The sequence below is a fragment of the Protopterus annectens genome, chromosome 6.part0, assembly GCF_019279795.1.
Source record: "Protopterus annectens isolate FY-2018-M chromosome 6.part0, PAN1.0, whole genome shotgun sequence".
Lineage (NCBI taxonomy): Eukaryota > Metazoa > Chordata > Ceratodontiformes > Protopteridae > Protopterus > Protopterus annectens.
Window position 1 is genome coordinate 1290181077 of NC_056737.1, and position 24339 is coordinate 1290205415.

Genomic DNA, 24339 nt, shown 5'->3' on the forward strand with positions numbered 1-24339 from the left:
GTGTGTAGTTACAACCCACCAGCATGACATACATTATTAGTCGTGCTTCCATGCAATGCTACCTGGGAAGGATATATTGATATATGAATTTCACTAAGCCACATCTATTAACTGCTAGTGTCTCTCCATTGGGCTCCAAGAAGAACTGCCCTAATACTGACTTCTCCAGAAGCTTTCCTTAACAATTTGTAGATATCTTCCATGCAGGCTTTGGTAAACCAAAATAACTGATATCATTTACATGTTCTTGCTCTATGCATTGGTGCAACACTCTCTTTATACCCTTCACAAATCTTGTATATTCAAGCCACCTCACTGCCACCATTTAGAACTTCTGCTTTAAGAGACCATGGGCATAACTCCTTTATTGGTGCATTTGAAATCTATAAATCTGTTAAGAATGTTCTTTTAAATGTACTATTCCCAGCCCATCAACTGGGCTGCAACTTTATTGGCAAGCAAGAATCTCCCATCCCTCCAGCACATTCGGTGTTTGACCATCATTTATATGCAATCCTGAGACCTTCCCAAACTTGGTTTACATACCTTTCTTCAGATGGAAGTAAAATTATGGGTCTCTGATCACCAGTGAACTATCTGCATACAGTTGTATGCATAAAAGAGAAGGACTGCATAGAACTTCATGTCACATCAAACAATGTAGTGAAATTATTACAATTAACACAAAAGGAGGGCTAGATGCATCCTTATCTGGTACCTCTACTGAATGGAAAGGACTGCAATAAAGTCCAGTTAGTGGTCATCCTGTTAGTGGGGTTCTCATACAGAAGCCTAACCCATACAACGAGCAAATTCAAACATTTAATAATAACTTACAATAAACACATGGACGTGTATTCTGCATATGCAGTTAGGACTGTCAATAGTAATATTCTAAGCGAAACAAGAAACACAACTAAAAATAAACAGGTAAACAGCGAACTGGAACACGATGAGGGACAACTTTAAAATAAAAAGAGATTTAATGAATCCAAGTAAAAGTGAGCGCTTTCGGCAAAATCAATATTTTGCCTTCTTCAGACAAACAGCAAAACGAGGCATGGTACACTGTTATATAAAAAAAGGGTTTGTTAAAATCCAATCAAAGCACAATGCATTATTCAGTAATTAGTATCCAAGGTTACCTTAAAAAGGTGATGGTGGTTACAAGTTAAACCACAAAAATCATTCTAAATACATCACCTACTAGCTGTAAAATAGAAACATATTACCTAATTTTACATTTCCATAAAAACTGGAGATAAATGAGAATGCATGTGATAATTTAAATCGATATCCCTACTTAAAGACTAAGGCATAAAACCACAAACAGCATTAAAAAATGTATGTATATACAAAAATGTGAAAACCATTGAGAAAAGTTAAATCAATACGCACTAGTCTAAGATGTTATAAATGCTGGTAGGGAATTGTGAAATGTCACTTCCTACCAGGTTACATAGAGCGACTTTATGTGTGATAATAATAAAATGCATCTAATTTACCTATTGTAAGAAAGCCACTTAAGGACACATTTGATTGAAAGAGCGTCATTAATGCCTGGCATTAAGTGGGCTCTTGTACGAATCTGCCACATTAATTCGTCAATTTCCAGATGAATTTGCCATGGGCCTCCTCTTATTTCAGGGATTCTTTGCTGTAACACAGAAAAACTGAAAGTGTGCCCACTGTGTTCAACTATGTGCTTACCTAAGGCATTGTTTGTATCATGTTTGCCAATAGCATACATATGTTCGTATATTTTAGTTTTGAGCTTGCGCTCAGTTTTTCCAATATAGAATGCTTTACAATGGTTACACAAGGCCACATAAACAATAGATTTTGATTCACAATTATAATATTTGTTAACTTTATATTTCTTGTCATTAATCAGAAAATGTGTTCCAACTTTGATGTGTTTGCACTGGGAACATGCTCCGCACTTAAACATACCTTGTGGGCGGCTAAAACAAAATTTATTCTGGGACCTTTCTAGAATAGTTTTTAAGTTATCCCCCCTCCTGTACGTTATCTTAGGTTTATTACCCAATATGTTACAAAGATTCTGATCAAATTTTATTACCTCCCAGTTTTTATTAAAAATCTCCTTGATTCGGTAATGTTCCAAGGAGAAGGTATGCAAAAAGCTGGTACAATAAGTGTTATTATCTGTCTTATCACTCCTAAAGTTTCCCCTAACAAGTGTAGTGTCTTGAACAATGTTACCTACTTGGTTTACATTATTGCTAATCTGAAGGAGAGGAAGGAAGTGACCTTCATGTCGTTTACGTGACACTTCAGAAATAATGCCAGTAATCAAATTCATTGGATAACCCCTAGATTTAAACATATTCTTTAAGTTATTACATTCCGCATAGAAGTCCTGTTCATCAGTTACCATCCGTGTTGCCCTAACAATCTGCCCTTTAATGACAGATCTTTTTTGATAATATGGATGGTTACTGGAGAAATGCAGTAAAGAATTAGAATACGTGGGTTTTCTATAAATGACACTTTTATATCTATGGTTAATTGTGTCCTTAATAAGGAGTATGTCAAGATAGTTAATCTCCATTTCAGCAATCTTAAAAGTGAACTGGAGAAAATCTGTCTTTTTGGTAATGTTGTCAATAAATATGGGAATAAGATCCTTATCGCCCTCCCAGATACAAAATATGTCATCCTGGTACCTAGTGTACCAGGTGACATATTTTTGAAATACCTCATCCTTGAAAAGGTATGCAGCCTCCCAATGTGCCATTACTGCATTAGCAAAAGTGCCCCCACAAGGGGAGCCCATGGCTACACCCGATGTTTGAAGGTAGAAATCATTTTCAAACATAAAAAAATTATTGGATAGTACCAAATCGAGTAAAGTCTCAACCAAGGAGATAGTATTCCCTTTGACCTTTTTGGCCAGCAAAAATTCCCTCGCCCAAGTAAGTCCTATGTCCAGAGGTATCACAGTATATAGGTCCTTGACATCTATGGTCAAGAACACTGCATCGGTGGTATATCTTTGTTTACTAATGTCCTCCAAAAAGGACCAAGAGTCTTTGCAGATGTGTACCTCACTTTCAATAAGAGGTTTCATGATGTTGTCCACAAATTTAGCACATGCATGGGTGATAGAACCCCTCCCGTCAACTATAGGTCTAAACGGGGGTTTATGCAAATATTTGTGAAGCTTGGGAGTGCCAAAGAAGGCAGGGATACGGGGAGCCGCCATACTTAAATATCTATGAGCTTCTGTATCTATGAACCCTTCTAAAAGTAGATCATACAGGATGTTATTTATTTTTTTATAGGCTACGTGTATCTCATTCAAAGACACTTGTCTGTAAGCTGGTTTATCTAGATGTTCCATCATATATTCAACATATTTATAGTGGTCCATAAATACCACGCCTCCACCCTTGTCCGGTTTCATAACTCGGACACTGCAATCCTTTAAAAGGCGAAGAAAATCCCATTCCAAAGAGGAAATATTATTGGGATATTTTTGATTGGCAAATATAACTTGATTTTTAATTGCCCAAAGATCCATTTCACACATTGTTTCAAAGGTTGCTAAAATAGGGTGAAGAGGTGGGTTATAGGAACTAGAAACTCTAAGAGTGTTAAGCATTTGGGTGTCGTTACCCATTAATGAGTTTAAATTAAGCTTCCTTTCAAAAACTTTCAAGTCAATGATAGTCCTTCCTATGTCAATATGTTGGCCAAGGACAAAAGAAAGATCTTTAGACAAAAAGTCAACCATATCTTGATGAATGTCTATGAGTGTGTAATTATAAACAGTAAAGTCATTATTAGTACTCAACAGAAGTTTGGGTTCAGAACCAAAGTCAGGAATGACGGTCATCTCCTCCGACCACGTCTCTTGTTCCTCATGTTGTTCTGGGTTTGAGCTCGGGGACAGTTGTTGCCCCAAGAAGTGTTTGCCGGATGAAAATACTGGTTGTTCATTTGGTTTGTACCTTCCATGGGATGGTTTGACGGTTGGTTATTGTCCCTGGACCCAACATTCTGTGCATAACTCTGTTCAGAACTATTAGTGTTCACATTGGTATTAGTGTTAAGTCTAGGGCTCCTTCTTGGACCCTGTCTTTGATCACCAAGCTGATTAGAGTTATTAGAGTTATTGTTATTGTGAAGTAAGTTAGGCTCAGCAGTTTGTTGAACATTTATGTTATTTTCATTAGATGGGATTTGTGCCTTACTTGAAGGTCTAGGATAGGCACATTTATTAGAATAGTCATTAAGATCCCTATTAAGTTTCTTCTTCTTAGTGAACAAAAGTTTATCAATACTAGCATCAATGCTAGAAAAAACATGGCAGTACTCATATTTATACCGGTAAAAGTCAACGTTAGAAACAATTTCTTGTTCCAACAACTCCAATTCTGCTGACAAGGTAGCTATATCTTTAGAGTAAAAAGAAATGAGAGCCTTCAAAAACTCTATTCCCTGTTGGTCGAAGAGGTCAATGAGTTCCTGGTAAAAGGGGGAATATCCGATAAACCAGCGGGAAAACGCCACTGGCGTAAACCCTTAGGAACTACCTTATTTTTAACACATTCATTTAGATATGCGACCTCCAATTGGAGTTTTTTACATTTGAATAATTTGTTGTCAAACAAGTCTATTTTGTTCCCCAAGTTGAAATCATCATTAACTTGCATAACCACTGGTTCAACGCGTGCGTTGAAGCCTTGACTAAAGTAATTATTATTAACAAGAAAGTTTGTAATCCCTGGAATACCTTGGTTGTTTGCAATCCCGTCAGTTCCCACATGGGTTGGAAGGCCGGAAGGAGTGTTACCGGCTTGTGAGCAGCCAGCTGTAGATGAAGTTGGACGGTTCTGCTTGTTATCATCCGGTGGTATATTATCCACAACAGGCGACACATTACTTAAGTTCTGGTGTGCAGGAGATCCTTGACCGTTAGGCAAAAAGGAATTGCTGTCGTTGTTGTGTAAAGGATAACCTCTACTGAAGGTGCCAGTTATTCCTAAAATAGGATTTGATATGGCATCCACTTTTTGTGTGAGGGCATCTACTCGTCCCAAAAGGGCTTCCACGAGTGCTGTTAGATTGCCGGAGGAGTTACTCATCCCTTCATTACTCTCGTTTTGCTGCGAAAAGAGTGTAGGTGAAGCTTCCCCGGTTCCGTTCGCCATGAGCGTAGACCAAGCGAAACAAGAAACACAACTAAAAATAAACAGGTAAAGAGCGAACTGGAACACGATGAGGGACAACTTTAAAATAAAAAGAGATTTAATGAATCCAAGTAAAAGTGAGCGCTTTCGGCAAAATCAATATTTTGCCTTCTTCAGACAAACAGCAAAACGAGGCATGGTACACTGTTATATAAAAAAAGGGTTTGTTAAAATCCAATCAAAGCACAATGCATTATTCAGTAATTAGTATCCAAGGTTACCTTAAAAAGGTGATGGTGGTTACAAGTTAAACCATAAAAATCATTCTAAATACATCACCTACTAGCTGTAAAATAGAAACATATTACCTAATTTTACATTTCCATAAAAACTGGAGATAAATGAGAATCAAATGTGTCCTTAAGTGGCTTTCTTACAATAGGTAAATTAGATGCATTTTATTATTATCACACATAAAGTCGCTCTATGTAACCTGGGAGGAAGTGACATTTCACAATTCCCTACCAGCATTTATAACATCTTAGACTAGGGCGTATTGATTTAACTTTTCTCAATGGTTTTCACATTTTTGTATATACATACATTTTTTAATGCTGTTTGTGGTTTTATGCCTTAGTCATTAAGTAGGGATATCGATTTAAATTATCACATGCATTCTCATTTATCTCCAGTTTTTATGGAAATGTAAAATTAGGTAATATGTTTCTATTTTACAGCTAGTAGGTGATGTATTTAGAATGATTTTTGTGGTTTAATTTGTAACCACCATCACTTTTTAAGGTAACCTTGGATATGAATTACTGAATAATGCATTGTGCTTTGATTGGATTTTAACAAACCTTTTTTTTATATAACAGTGTACCATGCCTCATTTTGCTGTTTGTCTGAAGAAGGCAAAATATTGATTTTGCCGAAAACGCTCACTTTTACTTGGATTCATTAAATCTCTTTTTATTTTAAAGTTGTCCGTCATCGTGTTCCAGTTCGCTCTTTACCTGTTTATTTTTAGTTGTGTTTCTTGTTTCACTTGGTCTACGCTCATGGCGAACGGAACCGAGGAAGCTTCACCTACACTCTTTTTGCAGCAAAATGAGAGCAATGAAGGGATGAGTAACTCCTCCGGCAATCTAACAGCACTCGTGGAAGCCCTTTTGGGATGAGTAGATGCCCTCACACAAAAAGTGGATGCCATATCAAATCCTATTTTAGGAACAACAGGCGCCTTCAGTAGAGGTTATCCTTTACACAACAACGACAGCAATTCCTTTTTGCCTAACGGTCAAGGATCTCCTGCACACCAGAACTTAAGTAATGGCTTACCTGTTGTGAATAATATACCACCGGATGATAACGAGCAGAACCGTCCAACTTCATCTACAGCTGGCCGCTCACAAGCTGGTAACACTCCTTCCGGCCTTCCGACCCGTGTGGGAACTGACGGGATTGCAAACAACCAAGGTATTCCAGGGATTACAAACTTTCTTGTTAATAATAATTACTTTAGTCAAGGCTTCAACGCACGCGTTGAACCAGTGGTTATGCAAGTTAATGATGATTTCAACTTGGGGAACAAAATAGACTTGTTTGACAACAAATTATTCAAATGTAAAAAACTCCAATTGGAGGTCACTTATCTAAATGAATGTGTTAAAAATAAGGTAGTTCCTAAGGGTTTACGCCAGTGGCGTTTTCCCGCTGGTTTATCGGATATTTTCCCCTTTTACCAGGAACTCATTGACCTCTTCGACCAACAGGGAATAGAGAAGGCTCTCATTCTTTACTCTAAAGATATAGCTACCTTGTCAGCAGAATTGGAGTTGTTGGAACAAGAAATTGTTTCTAACGTTGACTTTTTCCGGTATAAATATGAGTACTGCCGTGTTTTTTCTAGCATTGATGCTAGTATTGATAAACTTTTGTTCACTAAGAAGAAGAAACTTAATAGGGATCTTAATGACTATTCTAATAAATGTGCCTATCCTAGACCTTCAAGTAAGGCACAAATCCCATCTAATGAAAATAACATAAATGTTCAACAAACTGCTGAGCCTAGCTTATCAGCTTGGTGATCAAAGACAGGGTCCAAGAAGGAGCCCTAGACTTAACACTAATACCAATGTGAACACTAATAGTTCTGAACAGAGTTATGCACAGAATGTTGGGTCCAGGGACAATAACCAACCGTCAAACCATCCCATGGAAGGTACAAACCAAATGAACAACCAGGATTTTCGTCCGGCAAACACTTTTCGGGGCAACAACTATCCCCGAGCTCAAACCCAGAACAACATGAGGAACAAGAGATGTGGTCGGAGGAGATGACCGTCATTCCTGACTTTGGTTCTGAACCCAAACTTCTGTTGTGTACTAATAACGACTTTACTGTTTATAATTACACACTCATAGACATTCATCAAGATATGGTTGACTTTTTGTCTAAAGATCTTTCTTTTGGACCTGGCCAACATATGGACATAGGAAGGACTATCATTGACTTGAAAGTTTTTGAAAGGAAGCTTAATTTAAACTCATTAATGGGTAACGACACCCAAATGCTTAACACTCTTAGAGTTTCTAGTTCCTATAACCCACCTCTTCACCCTATTTTAGCAACCTTTGAAACAATGTGTGAAATGGATCTTTGGGCAATTAAAAATCAAGTTATATTTGCCAATCAAAAATATCCCAATAATATTTCCTCTTTGGAATGGGATTTTCTTCGCCTTTTAAAGGATTGCAGTGTCCGAGTTATGAAACCGGACAAGGGTGGAGGCGTGGTATTTATGGACCATTATAAATATGTTGAATACATGATGGAACATCTAGATAAACCAGCTTACAGACAAGTGTCTTTGAATGAGATACACGTAGCCTATAAAAAAATTAATAACATCCTGTATGATCTACTTTTAGAAGGGTTCATAGATACAGAAGCTCATAGATATTTAAGTATGGCGGCTCCCCGTATCCCCGCCTTCTTTGGCACTCCCAAGCTTCACAAACGTTTGCATAAACCCCCGTTTAGACCTATAGTTGACGGGCGGGGTTCTATCACCCATGCATGTGCTAAATTTGTGGACAACATCATGAAACCTCTTATTGAAAGTGAGGTACACATCTGCAAAGACTCTTGGTCCTTTTTGGAGGACATTAGTAAACAAAGATATACCACCGATGCAGTGTTCTTGACCATAGATGTCAAGGACCTATATACTTTGATACCTCAGGACATAGGACTTACTTGGGTGAGGGAATTTTTGCTATACTATCTCCTTGGTTGAGACTTTACTCGATTTGGTACTATCCAATAATTTTTTTATGTTTGAAAATGATTTCTACCTTCAAACATCAGGTGTAGCCATGGGCTCCCCTTGTGGGGGCACTTTTGCTAATGCAGTAATGGCACATTGGGAGGCTGCATACCTTTTCAAGGATGAGGTATTTCAAAAATATGTCACCTGGTACACTAGGTACCAGGATGACATATTTTGTATCTGGGAGGGCGATAAGGATCTTATTCCTCTATGTATTGACAACATTACCAAAAAGACAGATTTTCTCCAGTTCACTTTTAAGATTGCTGAAACGGAGATTAACTATCTTGACATACTCCTTATTAAGGACACAATTAACCATAGATATAAAAGTGCCATTTATAGAAAATCCACGTATTCTAATTCTTTACTGCATTTCTCCAGTAACCATCCATATTATCAAAAACGATCTGTCATTAAAGGGCAGATTGTTAGGGCAACACGGATGGTAACTGATGAACAGGACTTCTATGCGGAATGTAATAACTTAAAGAATATGTTTAAATCTAGGGGTTATCTAATCAATTTGATTACTGGCATTATTTCTGAAGTGTCACGTAAACGACATGAAGGTCACTTCCTTCCTCTCCTTCAGATTAGCAATAATGTAAACCAAGTAGGTAACATTGTTCAAGACACTACACTTGTTAGGGGAAACTTTAGGAGTGATAAGACAGATAATAACACTTATTGTACCAGCGCATACCTTCTCCTTGGAACATTACCGAATCAAGGAGATTTTTAATAAAAACTGGGAGGTAATAAAATTTGATCAGAATCTTTGTAACATATTGGGTAATAAACCTAAGATAACGTACAGGAGGGGGGATAACTTAAAAACTATTCTAGAAAGGTCCCAGAATAAATCTTGTTTTAGCCGCCCACAAGGTATGTTTAAGTGCGAAGCATGTTCCCAGTGCAAACACATCAAAGTTGGAACACATTTTCTGATTAATGACAAGAAATATAAAGTTAACAAATATTATAATTGTGAATCAATATCTATTGTTTATGTGGCCTTGTGTAATCATTGTAAAGCATTCTATATTGGAAAAACTGAGCGCTAGCTCAAAACTAGAATATACGAACATATGTATGCTATTGGCAAACATGATACAAACAATGCCTTAGCTAAGCACATAGTTGAACACAGTGGGCACACTTTCAGTTTTTCTGTGTTACAGCAAAGAATCCCTGAAATAAGAGGAGGCCCATGGCAAATTCATCTGGAAATTGACGAATTAATGTGGCAGATGAGAGCCCACTTAATGCCAGGCATTAATGACGCTCTTTCAATCAAATGTGTCCTTAAGTGGCTTTCTTACAATAGGTAAATTAGATGCATTTTATTATTATCACACATAAAGTCGCTCTATGTAACCTGGGAGGAAGTGACATTTCACAATTCCCTACCAGCATTTATAACATCTTACACTAGTGCGTATTGATTTAACTTTTCTCAATGGTTTTCACATTTTTGTATATACATACATTTTTTAATGCTGTTTGTGGTTTTATGCCTTAGTCATTAAGTAGGGATATCGATTTAAATTATCACATGCATTCTCATTTATCTCCAGTTTTTATGGAAATGTAAAATTAGGTAATATGTTTCTATTTTACAGCTAGTAGGTGATGTATTTAGAATGATTTTTGTGGTTTAACTTGTAACCACCATCATCTTTTTAAGGTGACCTTGGATACTAATTACTGAATAATAAATAGTAATATTCTCACTTTTCTCTCATATTACATTTTTACTCACATACTTTTTTAGTTATTCCAACAATTGCTTTCACAATTTTCCTAGTGTTGTAAACGTGGCAGTGCTATTAGAGTTGTTTCTCTGTGAATTCTTCTGCAGTAAGCATAGTCTTACTTGTATAACCATCCTAAAAGCATACTTTTCTTCTCGACAAAAGATTTTAAGAAAGAGCGGCTCTGATTTCCACATATAAATCACAATTGAAAAGAAAGTGTACCAGCAGTTCTTTTTAATAAACTTACATTTTTCTTAGTTTTTTTTCTCTTAATTTTTTATTATTATTATTATTATTATATATGTGATATTTGTACTTGATATAATTTGAAAGTATCCGTTCATCTTTTATGCTTTCCATATACCTAGATTTATAGGTTGTTACCTGCTTAACAACTACTAGGGTCTTCACAAGTCTAGTCACATATCACAAACCGTTTGTGTCCAAGTATCATGTGGGTCAACATGGGGGGGGGTTGTTAGTAGGAAGGGAACTAAGGATCTGTATGTAGGAGGGGTGTTAGTTAGGCTAATACTTTTCTTATTGATGGCCTCTGTCAATACAGACATGGGGGCCAAACTTGGGGTAAATTTATGGTTTCCCATCCAGTTGTCAAGGTTTCATTTTAATAGCTTCAGGGATAAACTCTGTTTTACAAGGATAAGAAACCTATTCCATAGTACACGGATCCTTTGGGACACATATCTATCTATCCAGCTCATTCTATTTATGTCACAAGCGAAGTTCAGATCCCTAGATCTAGTTTTTCTGATGCTGCTTCTTTTGCGCATGCGCAACAGATTCATCAGGGCTTGGTCTGAGGAAGCCTTGTAAACCAGGCAAAGATCCCCTCTTAGCAAGCTGTAGGAGACTGAATACAGAGATGGAGCCTTTAGGTGATCAGTGTAGGACAGTTTATTCATACCCTGAATTCTCCTGGCAAGAAACCTTTGTGGGCATTCCAACTTTTGAAAGTGTCAGGTTAGATACATGCCAAAGGGGCATTGCATTCAATGATAGGTCTGATAAGGGCTGAGTAGAGTGGTACTATAACTTCCTCGGACCTAGATGCCATACCCTAACCTATAAGTTGGGTGACATGGAATGATTTTCTTATTATCTTACATGTTGGTCAAAGGCCAGATTGCTGACTACATATGTTCTCAGATCCCTTACCACTGGGTCGACTCTTATGGGTATTTTATCAATGGAGTACTTACCTTGGATTGACAGTTTCCCAAAGGGCATTATAGTGCATTTTTTGAATTGACACTTAGGTCATGACTTTGGCATCAGTCATTTGTTTGTGTTAAACCCTCTTGCAAGATGTTGATGTCTTGGAAGAATCTATAATAGCTACCAATTTGCAGCCATCTGTGAATCTGGTTAACCAGAAGCCTTGAATATTTGCCTTAACTTCTGACAAGAAGATGCCAAATGGAAGAAGCCTAGCACAAAGCCCTGGGATACTCCCCTTGTAATCGGTCTCTTGGTGGAAGTGGTCTCACCAATCCTGACTTCTTCAGTAGTGTAGGGGAGCCAGCCGGCAAGTCAATGAGTTATGTAAGGATTTATACCTAGTTCAGAGAGCTTGCCAACAGTGCCCAAATGGGGTATTGTACTGATTGCCTTGTTGGATCAAGATATGCAGTATGCACTGTTATACCCTCGTCCATTACTTTGGTGATCCTCTCAAATAAGTCCAACAGGTTAAGCAGACATGACCTTCCCTTAACAAAAGCAAACTAGGATGGGTCTAATGTATTTAATTGTTTATTTTAACTTGACCTTCCTCATCCCTTCAAACTTTTTTGATTATCTTTTAATCCTAGAAAAATCTTCACCAGTTAATACCTTCTTTAATTCAATAAGTTGAGGCAAAATGGAATGCAGTGCTGTGAAAAAAACTCAGTTGTAAAGTGTGACTATATCTCCAATAAAATCTGCTAAAGTTTCTGTAATTAATTTTAATGTGACTTAGTCACCTCCCATTAAGCTGTCTAATTGCCACCAGCATTCATCTTTTGTTGTAGGGCAATTCAGGCTGCATTTGCAAGTGTCAGTCAGAATCAGCGGCACTATCAAAACTGTTAAAGCCTGCACATTCCATCTTTGAGCTCCATAGCCATATTATCATGTAATTCTTTGTCAGTGCTGATACTATACATCATAGCCTAAGTCTAATTTTGTCAAAATGACTCCTCTTTTGATGACCCTGACATGCTCAAGGCTTAATGTTTTAAGTCATTTATTTTCCATTCCACGTCCTCCAATTTTTCACCCTGTGTGTCTTTGCGAGACCATATTAATCCCGCAAAACTGTAGCCTGCACATCAATGTATCCTATAATATCCCTACAGAATAACTTTCCTTTTTATGCATCTAGTAAAATTCTTTCAACCTACCATGTAAAGCGTCTGACATTTCCACTCTCTTTATTAGCAATGGGTCTAGGCATGAAAATGTGGACCAGTGATGTCTTGTTAAGCTTGCCTCCCACTCTCATTACTAAGGTAGAATTGCATAACATGTTTCTCCCTGATGTAGCTAGGTAGTACAGGCTAGAATGTTCCAGTAGTAACAGTAAGATGCCTAATGTATTCATAGGTGCTCATAGGGTACAATAATTGTACTGTTTTGCTTATAGATGCACTGTTTACAAACATCCATTAAACCTATCACATCCAGACAAAGTCCAAAGGGGTAACAAATTTCCTTAACCCTTCATTACCTCTCTAACCTATGTAGCCCTTGCTCCCAAACTGCAGTAGAATCCTTCCTAGGCATTGCATACTTTGAATTCTCATAGGTAATCAGAATTTTAGTATACCTTCTCTTTTGAGTATCTACCTTATGTACCACTATTATGCTTCCAAACTAATATTGGAAGTTTATCACTATCCTTCTACCATTTCAAGTTTCCCAACTGCTGCATATGTCCCACTCTAGACATCTTCTAGTAACACTTTACATGCCTCTCTGTCTACTAATAAAGCAAGTGAAAACCTCAACTATATATCTTTTGGGCTGTACTCATCTCATATCCTTCAATTTTAATTTAGTCTCTTTTAATAACTCTCAGTCTGCTTGCACTCTCCTTAGATTATCAAATATAGGCATAGACTTGACAGGCAACCCTTGACAATACATGTTCTAAGACACAAACATCAGTGGTGAATATTTTCCAAACTTTCTCTGTGCCCAGCTAAAATGTTAGTAGACATATACTGCACTTTTTGCTTGGTGACCTTTAGGTCTATCTAGGCTGCCAAAGGGATCTGTGGGCAATGTACTTATATAACTGGAACCACAGCATAAACAACTACTCAGTTTGCTTGTCATGTCCTGCTAGAGATTCACTGTCTCTTAAAGTAAGTCCACAATTGCTATCCTTTCTGTAAAACTCACATAGATAGAATTTGATCATTGTATTGAAGTCAACACTGCTATGTGTTAATGCCATGTGGAAAAACATTGCCTAGTGAGCCTGCTAAACTGCTGTTGATATCTGCAGCATCTTGCTATGTGTGTACTGTAGTAGTATAACTTTACATACAGTTTGTTAAACATCCAGCCAATGTGTGCATCTGAGGGCATAAGTGCCCTATTCTAATCTTCTACAATCAACAGCCAGTAAATACCAAAACTGGCTATCGTTTGGAATTAAACAAAACATATTTTTTATTCAACTTACCTGAGACCACAGGAACTACTCCCATGGTTTTGTTTTCCTGGTTTCTGCCACTAGGGGATATGCTGATTGATCTGATTGGCTAAGAGGGGTGGTAATAATCTGATTGGCTGATGTCTATGGATAAGTCATGTGACTTCTCACAGGTGAGCCACACTGATCCATTCCACTTTCTGCTATCCCACACACCTGTGCACATTGTCACTATTGCCTAAGTTCCTCAGATGCATGCCAGCTACACGTGGTAGGCTATTGTATTTTTATGTAGCAGCATCTTTTCAGCTGTTAATTTTATATGATATAATCCTTAGTGCATCCTTTATTTCGAACTGTGAATCTGCAGTCTGTTATTCTGTGCCCAATTTCTACTGCAAATCTGCAGTCTATTACTTTGTATTAGAAACCAGCACGCAGACAATATTTCTTCCTTCTTCTGCAGCTATCGTTGTACACTTTATAGGTTCATAGGCATGTCATAGGCATGATCTATGATGATCCTTAGAAGCCTAGCCCTATATTCCCATGAAGTGTTTAGCTTTTGAATTTAAAGGAAAACTCCACCATAGAACTATAAAAAAAATGTTTTCACTCTATCTCTGTTTTCTGACTTATTTTAACACCTCAGAATCACTCTGACTACTTCTTACAGAATTTTAATATGTTTTCTGCAAAATGGGTGTTAATAGGGCTTGACATATCAATGTGATCTTGTTTGTCTTCAAGCATTTCTCATTCCCATAATCCACTTATATGAGACATGCCAGACATAAGGAAGTAGTGGTGTATTCCCATGCCATTGACATATAATGGGATTAGTGCCAGTCACTGTCATCATATATACTGTCTGTAAGAGGAATACTTCTTTTGTTTCCTGAAAGGTCCTCATCTGTGTATGTCTCAGGGCCTGGTTTACAGTATATTATACAGCTGCAGCCAAAACAGTTGCTAAGTTGCAGGCCTTTGTTCAAAGTATCTTTTTGTAGTCCAAGATGAACTGACATCCCTTCCCCTACACTTTCATAATTGTGCTGATACTTTACAAGAATTACAAGAAAAATATTTTCTAACTTTTATCCGTGTCACAGACAGCTTTGATACTACATTTAAGTCATCTTAAAATGTAAAGTAGTATAAATGACATGCATTTAAAGTTTAAAGCTTAGCATTTCAATACCATGATACTGCGTATGTAAATTTGTTAAAAGAGGTGACAACTGCCTTTGAACCACTGACTAATCTATTTGCTCTGTTTAACTATGAAAGGCTACATTATAAGCAGCTGTGAATCAGTGTAAGTTCTCTTCTTCTCTTCAATAAAGACAATGGAAAACAGTTTCACATCTCTTTATCTTGTTTACAGCAGCCTGAGCGCCTGACTACAAATTTCTCTGTCTCTAGTATGTCATGCAAATGTAGACAAATTTCTCTGCAACTTATGTGAGAAGTTAAGCTTAAAGAAAGTGGGTGGTCTTTCCCTTCCTTTGATACCAAAGTGAGGAAATGAAAGCTTTATAAAGTACAAGCAGGCTTCGGGTACCTACACAGTACTGGAATCACATTGTTGGGAGAAAAGCAGCCTAAGAGTTGAGGTAAACTCAAGGAGAAGGAGTTTTCCTTTAAATAATCAAGAGCCGAACAATTATATGTTATCACTATCCATGAGGGATAAGGGTGCTAAACCAGGAATGAATTTCTGTTTTTTCATTCACTCACCCAGATTATATTTGAACAGAGTAAGGGAAGTACTTTTCTTTTTTTTTAATTTCCCCAAGTCTTTTGAGTTTCTAATACCATGACAGAAATGGACCCCATTTCTAAATCAAAGTAAGATTAAAGTTCATGAAATTAGTTTTGTTTCAATCTTTGATGTCAGCCAAAAGTGCTCTTTGCAGCACCCACAATGTGCCCAGTAATGACTCCTTCTGCAATTCATATGGAGTTACATGTATTGGTAACATATGTAAATATGATTGTAAATTCTTTTTTTATAAGACCCATTGCTCCTACTACTATTGGAACTGTCTGGCTATCTTTCTTCCACATTGCTCTCATTTCTGCCTGCAAATCCTGGTATTTTATGACTTTGTGTCTGTCTGTGCATAAGACACTGCAGTCACTGGGTGTAGCAACGTCACTGATCAATACTACGTTTGTCTTCTTTTCATGGACTACTATATCGGGTTTTCTTGCATCTATTTTTTTGAACTGTTGATAATAGATGCATAGCCGGCCTTAGGCATAGGCTAATTAGGGGGCCGCCTATGGCATTGCTCTAGCAGGGGTGCTTTTCCAGTAATATGGATAGTGTAGGTAGACAAGGATGGGGGCACAGGGTGGTGTTGGGGGGGCGCTGTGGAGACCTTTTGCCTTGGGCACCAGTTGACCAAAGGCTGGTCCTGAATGGATGAACCCATGTGATATAAACTTCATCATGTTCTGTGATGCTTTGTGGCTCATGTGTCCAGTGTTTATTAGCTACCTCAATATTAAAATGTTTGCACAATCCCCAGTGCAACAGTCTTGCCACATTATTATGCCTTTCAGTATACAGCCCTTCTGCCATTAGTATATCACAACCAGCAACAAGATGTACGACTGTTTCCAATTCTGTTTTGCAAAACCTACATTTGTCTGTTTCTCCCACGTGTTCAATAGACTTTGTAAATCAATGTGAGCCCACTGTCTCTTGGGCCACCAATATTAATATTACATCTTTTGGTTTAAAATTCACCTTTCCTTAATGAGTCCTGTGTTCAATCCTGATCAACACAAGACTGTTCCAAGAGTTTTCTATACTTGCAACTATATTTATGCATCTGCCACATTTCTTGTCTTCTCATCTGATCCTTCACCTTATATTCTTTCTTTTATTTTTGGGCACAATTAGTTTCTGCCTGATTTTTATCTACTTCTGGTGTGATTTTCATTACCACTTGATGCCGATATGCTTCTGCTAAACTAAGCAGGGAAGTCATCTTAGACTTATTTTCATGTTTCAAAACTTTCACTATGTTTGGGTCTTGGGAGGTCAACAGATATGTATAGAGTACCATGATTACAGATCTATACATATAATCTATTTTGAGGAGGCCCATACCTCTTTCAGAATGGGGAATATATAATCTTGGTATACGCTGATTTTTATAAATTATTTGATGAGCATGAAGCACCCTTCTTGTTTTCCTGTCTAACCTATGCAACACCTTTTGGGGCCAATCAATCACTCCAAAACTGTAAGCTAGGACAGGAAGAGCCACTTTGTTTATAGCTTGGACTTTGTTCCTAGATGTCAATGGTGTTTTCAGTATTCATTTTAGTTTTCTGAAATATTCCTTACTGAGTTTTATTTATATCTGTTCATGTTTTATTGTTGATCCTTCATCAGTTCCCAAATACTTATACAATCCCTCTTGCTCAAGTTCTTTTGTATCACATTCCTGTCCAAGACTGATGTTTTTGGTGCTGAACTTTCCTGCTTTAAAGGTTGTTTTTGCACATTTATCAAGACCAAATGAGTCTTATATCACCTGAAAAAGTTTTGACCACTTGCAGTTGTGCTTTCAGTTCCTCATCTGATGAACTATACAGTTTTAAATCATCTGTAAAAAGAAGATGAGAAGTATTTACACTTTGTTGTTTTCTGGGAGTCAAATTGTAGCCATGACATAATCTGTTAAGTACACAACTTAATGGATTAAGGACAAGACAAAAGAGCAGTGGTGATAGAGAGTCACCCTGGGATATCCCCATTTGAATTTTTATCCCTGGAATAATAATTTGTCCTTTATCATGGTTTAACTGCAAAGTGGTTTGCCATTGTTTCATGGTCGCTGTAATGTAATCGATCAATGTAAGTTGTATACATACATACATACATACAAATATTTCAAGCACAGGCATTAATGCCCTTCTAGCTTTCTAATATACCAAAACACTTGTTCCCATAATAAATGTCCAAGTTGTACTTAAAAATATCTAAACTAGTACTAGCTTTAATGTAATTTGATAGTCTGTTCCATGCATCAGCTACTCTGTCAGAGAACCAATTACACCTCTCATTCCTATAGAATCTCCTACATAGGATGTCTGATGGTTCTCTAGTACTTTTTGTTAACCCCAAGCATTCCCAGAGGTAGTTGTCACTAAATGCCCTATATACCTAAATAAGATCTCCTCTTAGATATCTGAAAGAGACCCTGTACAAGTTCAGATATTTTAGTCTTTCATAATAACTTACATTTTCACATCCATGGATGCCCTTAGTATATTTCCGCTGTACTCTTTCCTGTTTGCTCTTGCTTGTTTTCTTATAGGCTTCCATATTGTTATTCCATACACAAGTTTGTGTCTAATGTAACTAACAAACAATGACTTCATTATTTTTGATTTCCTAGACTTTATAAATCTTTTTATACACCCTATAGTTCTATAACTATCATTAATGAATTGGTTGATATGAAAGAAAAACTCATAGCTGAATCTACCCATATACCCAGGTCCTTAAATGAGTCTACAGTTTCAATCACTGTGTGCTGTATTAAATATTCACCTTTCAGTTTATGCCTACCAAATCCCATATGCTTAGTTTTTGGTGTATTTATCAGCATATTATTCTCCTGTGCCCAAATGGTCAGTTTAGTCAAGTTATTTTGCAGACATGCCTTATCTGTAACACATTTAATCAGTTTACCCAATTTCAGGTCATCTGTGTATAGACTGTAGAACACCTAAGATGAAAAAGTTAGGTCTGAAATATACAATCTAAACAAGTGCGGGCCTAGGACAGAGCTCTGTGGGACACCCTGACTGTAACCAAGGATTTCGCCTGTCCAGTTGCTGTATGATACTTGCATGTCCTATTTGTAACCCATTCAGCTATCCATCTTATCAAGTGTACATCAATACCTAGTTGTACCAATTTATTGATCAGTGTTATGTGTATGACCCTGTCAAATGCTGAAGTTAAATCTATATAAATTACATCACAGTATAATTTTTCATTCATAGCTGTTATTATATTGTTATAGAACATCATGTTACAGGTGTTAATAGATCTGTTTTCAACATATGCATGCTGATATATGGTTTCAAGTCCCAACCTATCCAGGTCTGACAATAACTTATCCAGTATTACCTTCTCAATTATTTTTCCACAGCATGAAAGTAGACTTAAGGGTCTATATGACTCTGAGTTTGTCCTACTTGCCTTTCCCTTAAAAACAGGTTTAATAAGTGCATGTCTCCAATCTTGAGGAATCTCCCCATATTTATATGACCTAGTGAATAATAAATATAATCGTTCTGTAAGTTATTGCTGAAGTGTTCTCAGGTCATTGTTACTAATTCCTTCTCCTCCTTATGCTTTGTTTGGATCCAGTCTGTGCATTTCTTCTTCAATATAGTCTAATTTGATTCCAGAATCTGGGGTTACCTGGATGTCACTAAGACAAGTTACCACCCCTTTTGTGGAGCCAAACTGTTTTGTATAAGATTTGTAAATATATCTATAATCTGTTGTGTCTGAGAATACATTTTATAATCTGCACACAGTTTATATATTTGTGTGTCTTTACTCCTTCCACATCTTATGTATCTATAAAAAGGTTTCCTATTATGCTTAATATCTTTATATAAATTTTCTTCAAATTTTTCTTGATCTTGTCTCACATTATGCTTAATCTGTTTGTCCAGGATGTTTATTTCAGTTTTCAAAGTTGTAGTTTGACCTCTCTTCCATTTCTTATATTTTTTTTGTCTCTCACCTTAATCAGATATCTTGTTCTTATCGAAATCCGCCTGATGTTGTATGCCTAGATCCTGATGTTAAACATTTTTTTTTATTTTTTTGCACTCTAACAATTTGTCTTTCAAAACTTTCCACATTCTATCTGCAGTTTTTCAACTGAACACCTCACTCCAGTTAGTTTTACACAGTGACTGTTTTGCTTCCATATAATATATAATTAACCTTCTGTGCATTGGCTTAGATTTCAGTTTGGCAGAATTATCTAGCAACAAATTAACCTTTATAACCCCATGATCACTGCACATCAATGGTGGTAAAACTTGACTTGAAGTTACAGTAATTTCTTTGGGAACACAAACAATGTCTAGTATGTTCCGTCCCCTGGTAGTTTTTTTTTTTTTACAATCTGAATATACACTACAAATAATTTCCTTACTAACGTTGTTGTGTATCTTATACATTTTTAAGTACTCTTTTATCCATGAATGTGGGACACTGTGAAATGCTTTTTTTTAGTGATCTATCCATGCCATACTTAGATTCTTCCCTTTTTTTACAGTTCTCCATTATGACTTTATTTAACAACAAATGATCCTTTGTTCTATATGACTTTCTTTTATTACCATTTTGTTCTAGTGCCATGACTGAGTTTTCTTCTAAATGGCTATAAACTCTGTCAGCATCAATTCTATTGTGTAATTTATATGTTGTCGGAAGCAAGTTACTGGTCTATAGTTTTTAGGATAGCTTGCTGGTTCACTCTTAAATAAGAGTATTCTTTTTCCGGTTGTTAACCATGGTGGTGTCTGTTCGGGGTGCACATATAAATAGTTCTTACTCATGGCTAAATCTTCATGTAAAATGTTAATACTTTTAGCCTGAAGTTAGGTATTGCATCTGACTGGGGTTTTCCAATTAAGAGCTTATTTAAATTTGTTTCAGTCTCTGTGACCGTTACTTCAACCCATTTCATATCCTGTACAGTGGAACTTCTTATTCTTTCTTTTACTTCCTCTATCCATTTAGCATCTTTGTTATGTCCCACAGGATCTTCGTAGATATTTCTCCAAAATATATCTATTTCTTCTTTTCTTGGTGGTGTTTCAGTTCCTTTTACCTTGTTTCCAGTTCTCTATAAAACTTTTTTCGGGTCATCAATAAATTGCTTATTTTGTACTTTTCCTTTATATTTATCTGCATACCATCCACATTTTTTGCCTGTGCTGATATTTTTAATTTATTATTTGCAATAGTGTGCAATAGATCCTGATATGTTCTGATACTGGGCATTGCTTTATCACATCTATCTTTCTGACACTCTTCTAACAGTGATACTTCCTGTCTTAATTACTTTACAGTTTTCTCTATTCAGTACTTCCATTATGGCATTCAATATCTCCCCTTCCTCTCCATTACTAGCCTGTATTTTTTGTGGTAAGACTGTATATGTCATTAAGTTAGCTGCACAGTAGTATATCCTGTTTACTTCTGTTATATTGCATGAATCTCTACTGACAGTCCTAATTACTGTGTTCATTTGTTTTAGCAAACTTATAACTTTTTGGGTTTTATTGACTTTCTGTAGTCTATTTCTTTCATTGATCTTAACATGTTTGTCCATCTCTATTAAATCAAGCAACTCTTTTATTAGATCATTTTCTTGTCAACTGAGGGCACATTCTTTTTTCTCCATTTCTTGTGGGCATTCTATAGAAAGTTCCAAAGCATCTTCTTGTGCACCATTCTCTTCAGTTTCATCCTGTGTCATCTGTTCCTCTTTCATATGGGAGCTCTGTGGTCTATCACTCCACAATACTGGCTGCGTAACTCCTTGCTGTGAAACTCCAACTGAAAGTTTGTACTGGTTTCCTATGGAAGTCTCCAAAGTACCTCCATATGGCAACTGATCAGATGTTTCTCACTCAACTGGTTTCTCCTTAATATGGGGATCCATTGCTCTATTGTGCTGTGGTGTTTTCTGAATTTGATTTTCTACACTAAATCCTTCACTTCACAGGTATTCCATAACCTCAGTTTCTATTTCTTTAACTTCTGCATTACTAATCCACTTTTCTACTTTTCCTCTTTGTTTTCTTATTTTTGTAAAACCAACAGTATCTTGTTCCTTGAACCGTAAACAGTTCCACACCAACACCTTTAAAACACTTCTTTATTTTCTTATTTTTGTATTGTAACATTTTCCATGTCTGGATGCCTTTGCCTATATTTCTCTTCAAATATGTTTGGGGCTGCCTTTTTCATGTTGAATCATTTGGCTTTCTCCTTTACATAAATATAGCACCATATCAGATCTCTCTTTCCCGTGTCTATATTTCTTTCTTATTCCTTTCAAAAGAATCTAGATTTTGATCTTTATATTTTTGCACTTCCTCAGATTTTTTTTTTTCAAATGGATCAAGGTTTCTTGGTCTATATAATGTTTTTCATAACTATGTTGTATTAATGAAAACAGTTTTTGATATGAAGCTTCTGACAGTTTTTCTTGTAGAAGTATTTTTCTTTCCTCGAATTTCTCTCTTAATTTTTTTGTGAATCTTCTGTTTGGGATTTCTGGGCTTCTTGCATAATAGTAACAGCACATCATTTCTTTCTTATCTTCGATAGTCTACTCTGTTATCTTTATGGCTCTTTTTTGGCCTATCAGTACTGTGATTTTTGTGGACTGCTACTTCCTTCTATAATAGGGGGGCCATCCTCCCCCTCTGCCTGGCCTAGCCCCATTGTAGGAATGTTTCCATGTCTTGAGGATTCTACACTGTCATTTTTCCAGAATTGGAGAAAAAGATGATTTTAAAGACATGGCATTCTCTGTGATACATATCTATAAGTCCAGCATGTTCTATTTATATTGCAAAAGAGATTAAGATCTCTTCAGTGACTGTTTAAGTCACCATTGGACTTGTGAATGTGTAGTAGATCTGGAAGGACAGGGTTTAATGAGGTTCTGTAAGTGAGGCAGAGATTGCCCCTCATTGACTTGCATGATGTTGAGAAGAGGGAAAAGGATTTGAGATTGTTAGTGCATTTAATGATTTAGGCCTTTGATTTTCTTGGTAAGAAGTTGTTGTATTCATTCAAGTTGTGGTAAATGTTTGGACAGTTACATACTGAAGGGGTATTATACTCAATTATCAGCCTTATAAGTGCTGAATACAGTAGAATGATCACATCTCTGGACCTTGATACCATACCTTTACTAATAAGCTGAACAATGAAAAAGGGGGTCTATATTAGGAAGTCGAATGATGAACAGAGCAAACACTCTTACCCCTAATAACCAAAACCACAGAATGTCAAACGGCTGGAACAGCAATTTTTTTCCTTCCTAATGTTGTTGTTGTTGCTTGTCTTTCGGCTTTTTCCTGGTAAGGGGTCACCACAATGGAACTCCAGTCTGCTAATGATTGGCAGTAGATTTTTACGAAACGCCGAGGTGCCAGCTTGATGCCCAACCTTCAACGAAGGCATGCCCATTTACGCATGCATGTCTTTTGAACACTACCCAACAGCAGGGAGTACAAGAACCTTCTTACAAAAGTGGATATATAGCGATGGAAGGACAGTTTGTTGCCAGGTAGTTTACCAAGTCCCTAACTACCAGATCAGTTTTTAGGAGAGCATTGTCAGTGAGATAGTTACAGGGGACATCATACTTGCCAAAATAGAGACATACACATTTTTGCCATTTAGATTTAGTCCATGGCTATAACACCAGCTATTAGTTTGGGAAAGGCCCTGTTGGAGGATTGTGCTGTCCTTGGGAGAGTTTATGATATTGCCAGGTTTGCAGTTATTTGACAGCATGGCTTATACTGTTCAACTGTAGATTGTTATACTTGTAGGTATGTATGCTATCCAAATTAGAGGTTGGTAGTGGAATTTGTGAGTGATATTTGCTGTGAGGTGCTCAGAACTTTGCTAGTTATTACAAAAAAGATGTCTTAGAAGCAGTGAGCATCAAACATTGTACATCTGTAGCTGGTATCACTGTGACACTATAAGAGTTTGCTAGTTGGAAACAATTCTAATCCTGCTAAATGTCGCTCCATGTTTTGGTTTATACTCATTCTTTCAGTGATACACTGAAATCTATTTTGCTCTATCCTCTTGCTATTGATGATTCCCTCAAATCTTCATCTTCCCAATTGTTTTAGGCTAAGCTCCGCTGAAATGTGCTTCTTCACGATCCCTCTATGCTATGTAGTTTGTCTTTACTGATTATTGAAATTTCCCCTTTACATCCCCATTCAGAGTCATACATTCCCAACAACTGGCATGTAACCAAGCATTTCAATAGCATGGAATCAAAGCAATCCACCTTCATGGGTCTATGTGTCTAAGCTGCTGGTCCGGCATTTCAAGTGCTAGCCATTAGTGTCCTGACTCTCTAGGAGTAAGTTAATCACCACAATTAAGGATTCTGCTAATCAATCTCTGGCACAATCAGTACATACCGTTAGAGAATCTAATGGTTTAAACAAATATACAGTGTGCTTAATCTGAAAATAATTATCAAAGTTTTAAAAACCCAAAAAATAATAGAAAGGAAAGCAACACTCTTTTTCTGACAACACCAAAGTGCCAGGTCTATGGACCAAGCAAGGAAGGCCGGGTGAACAATGTACCA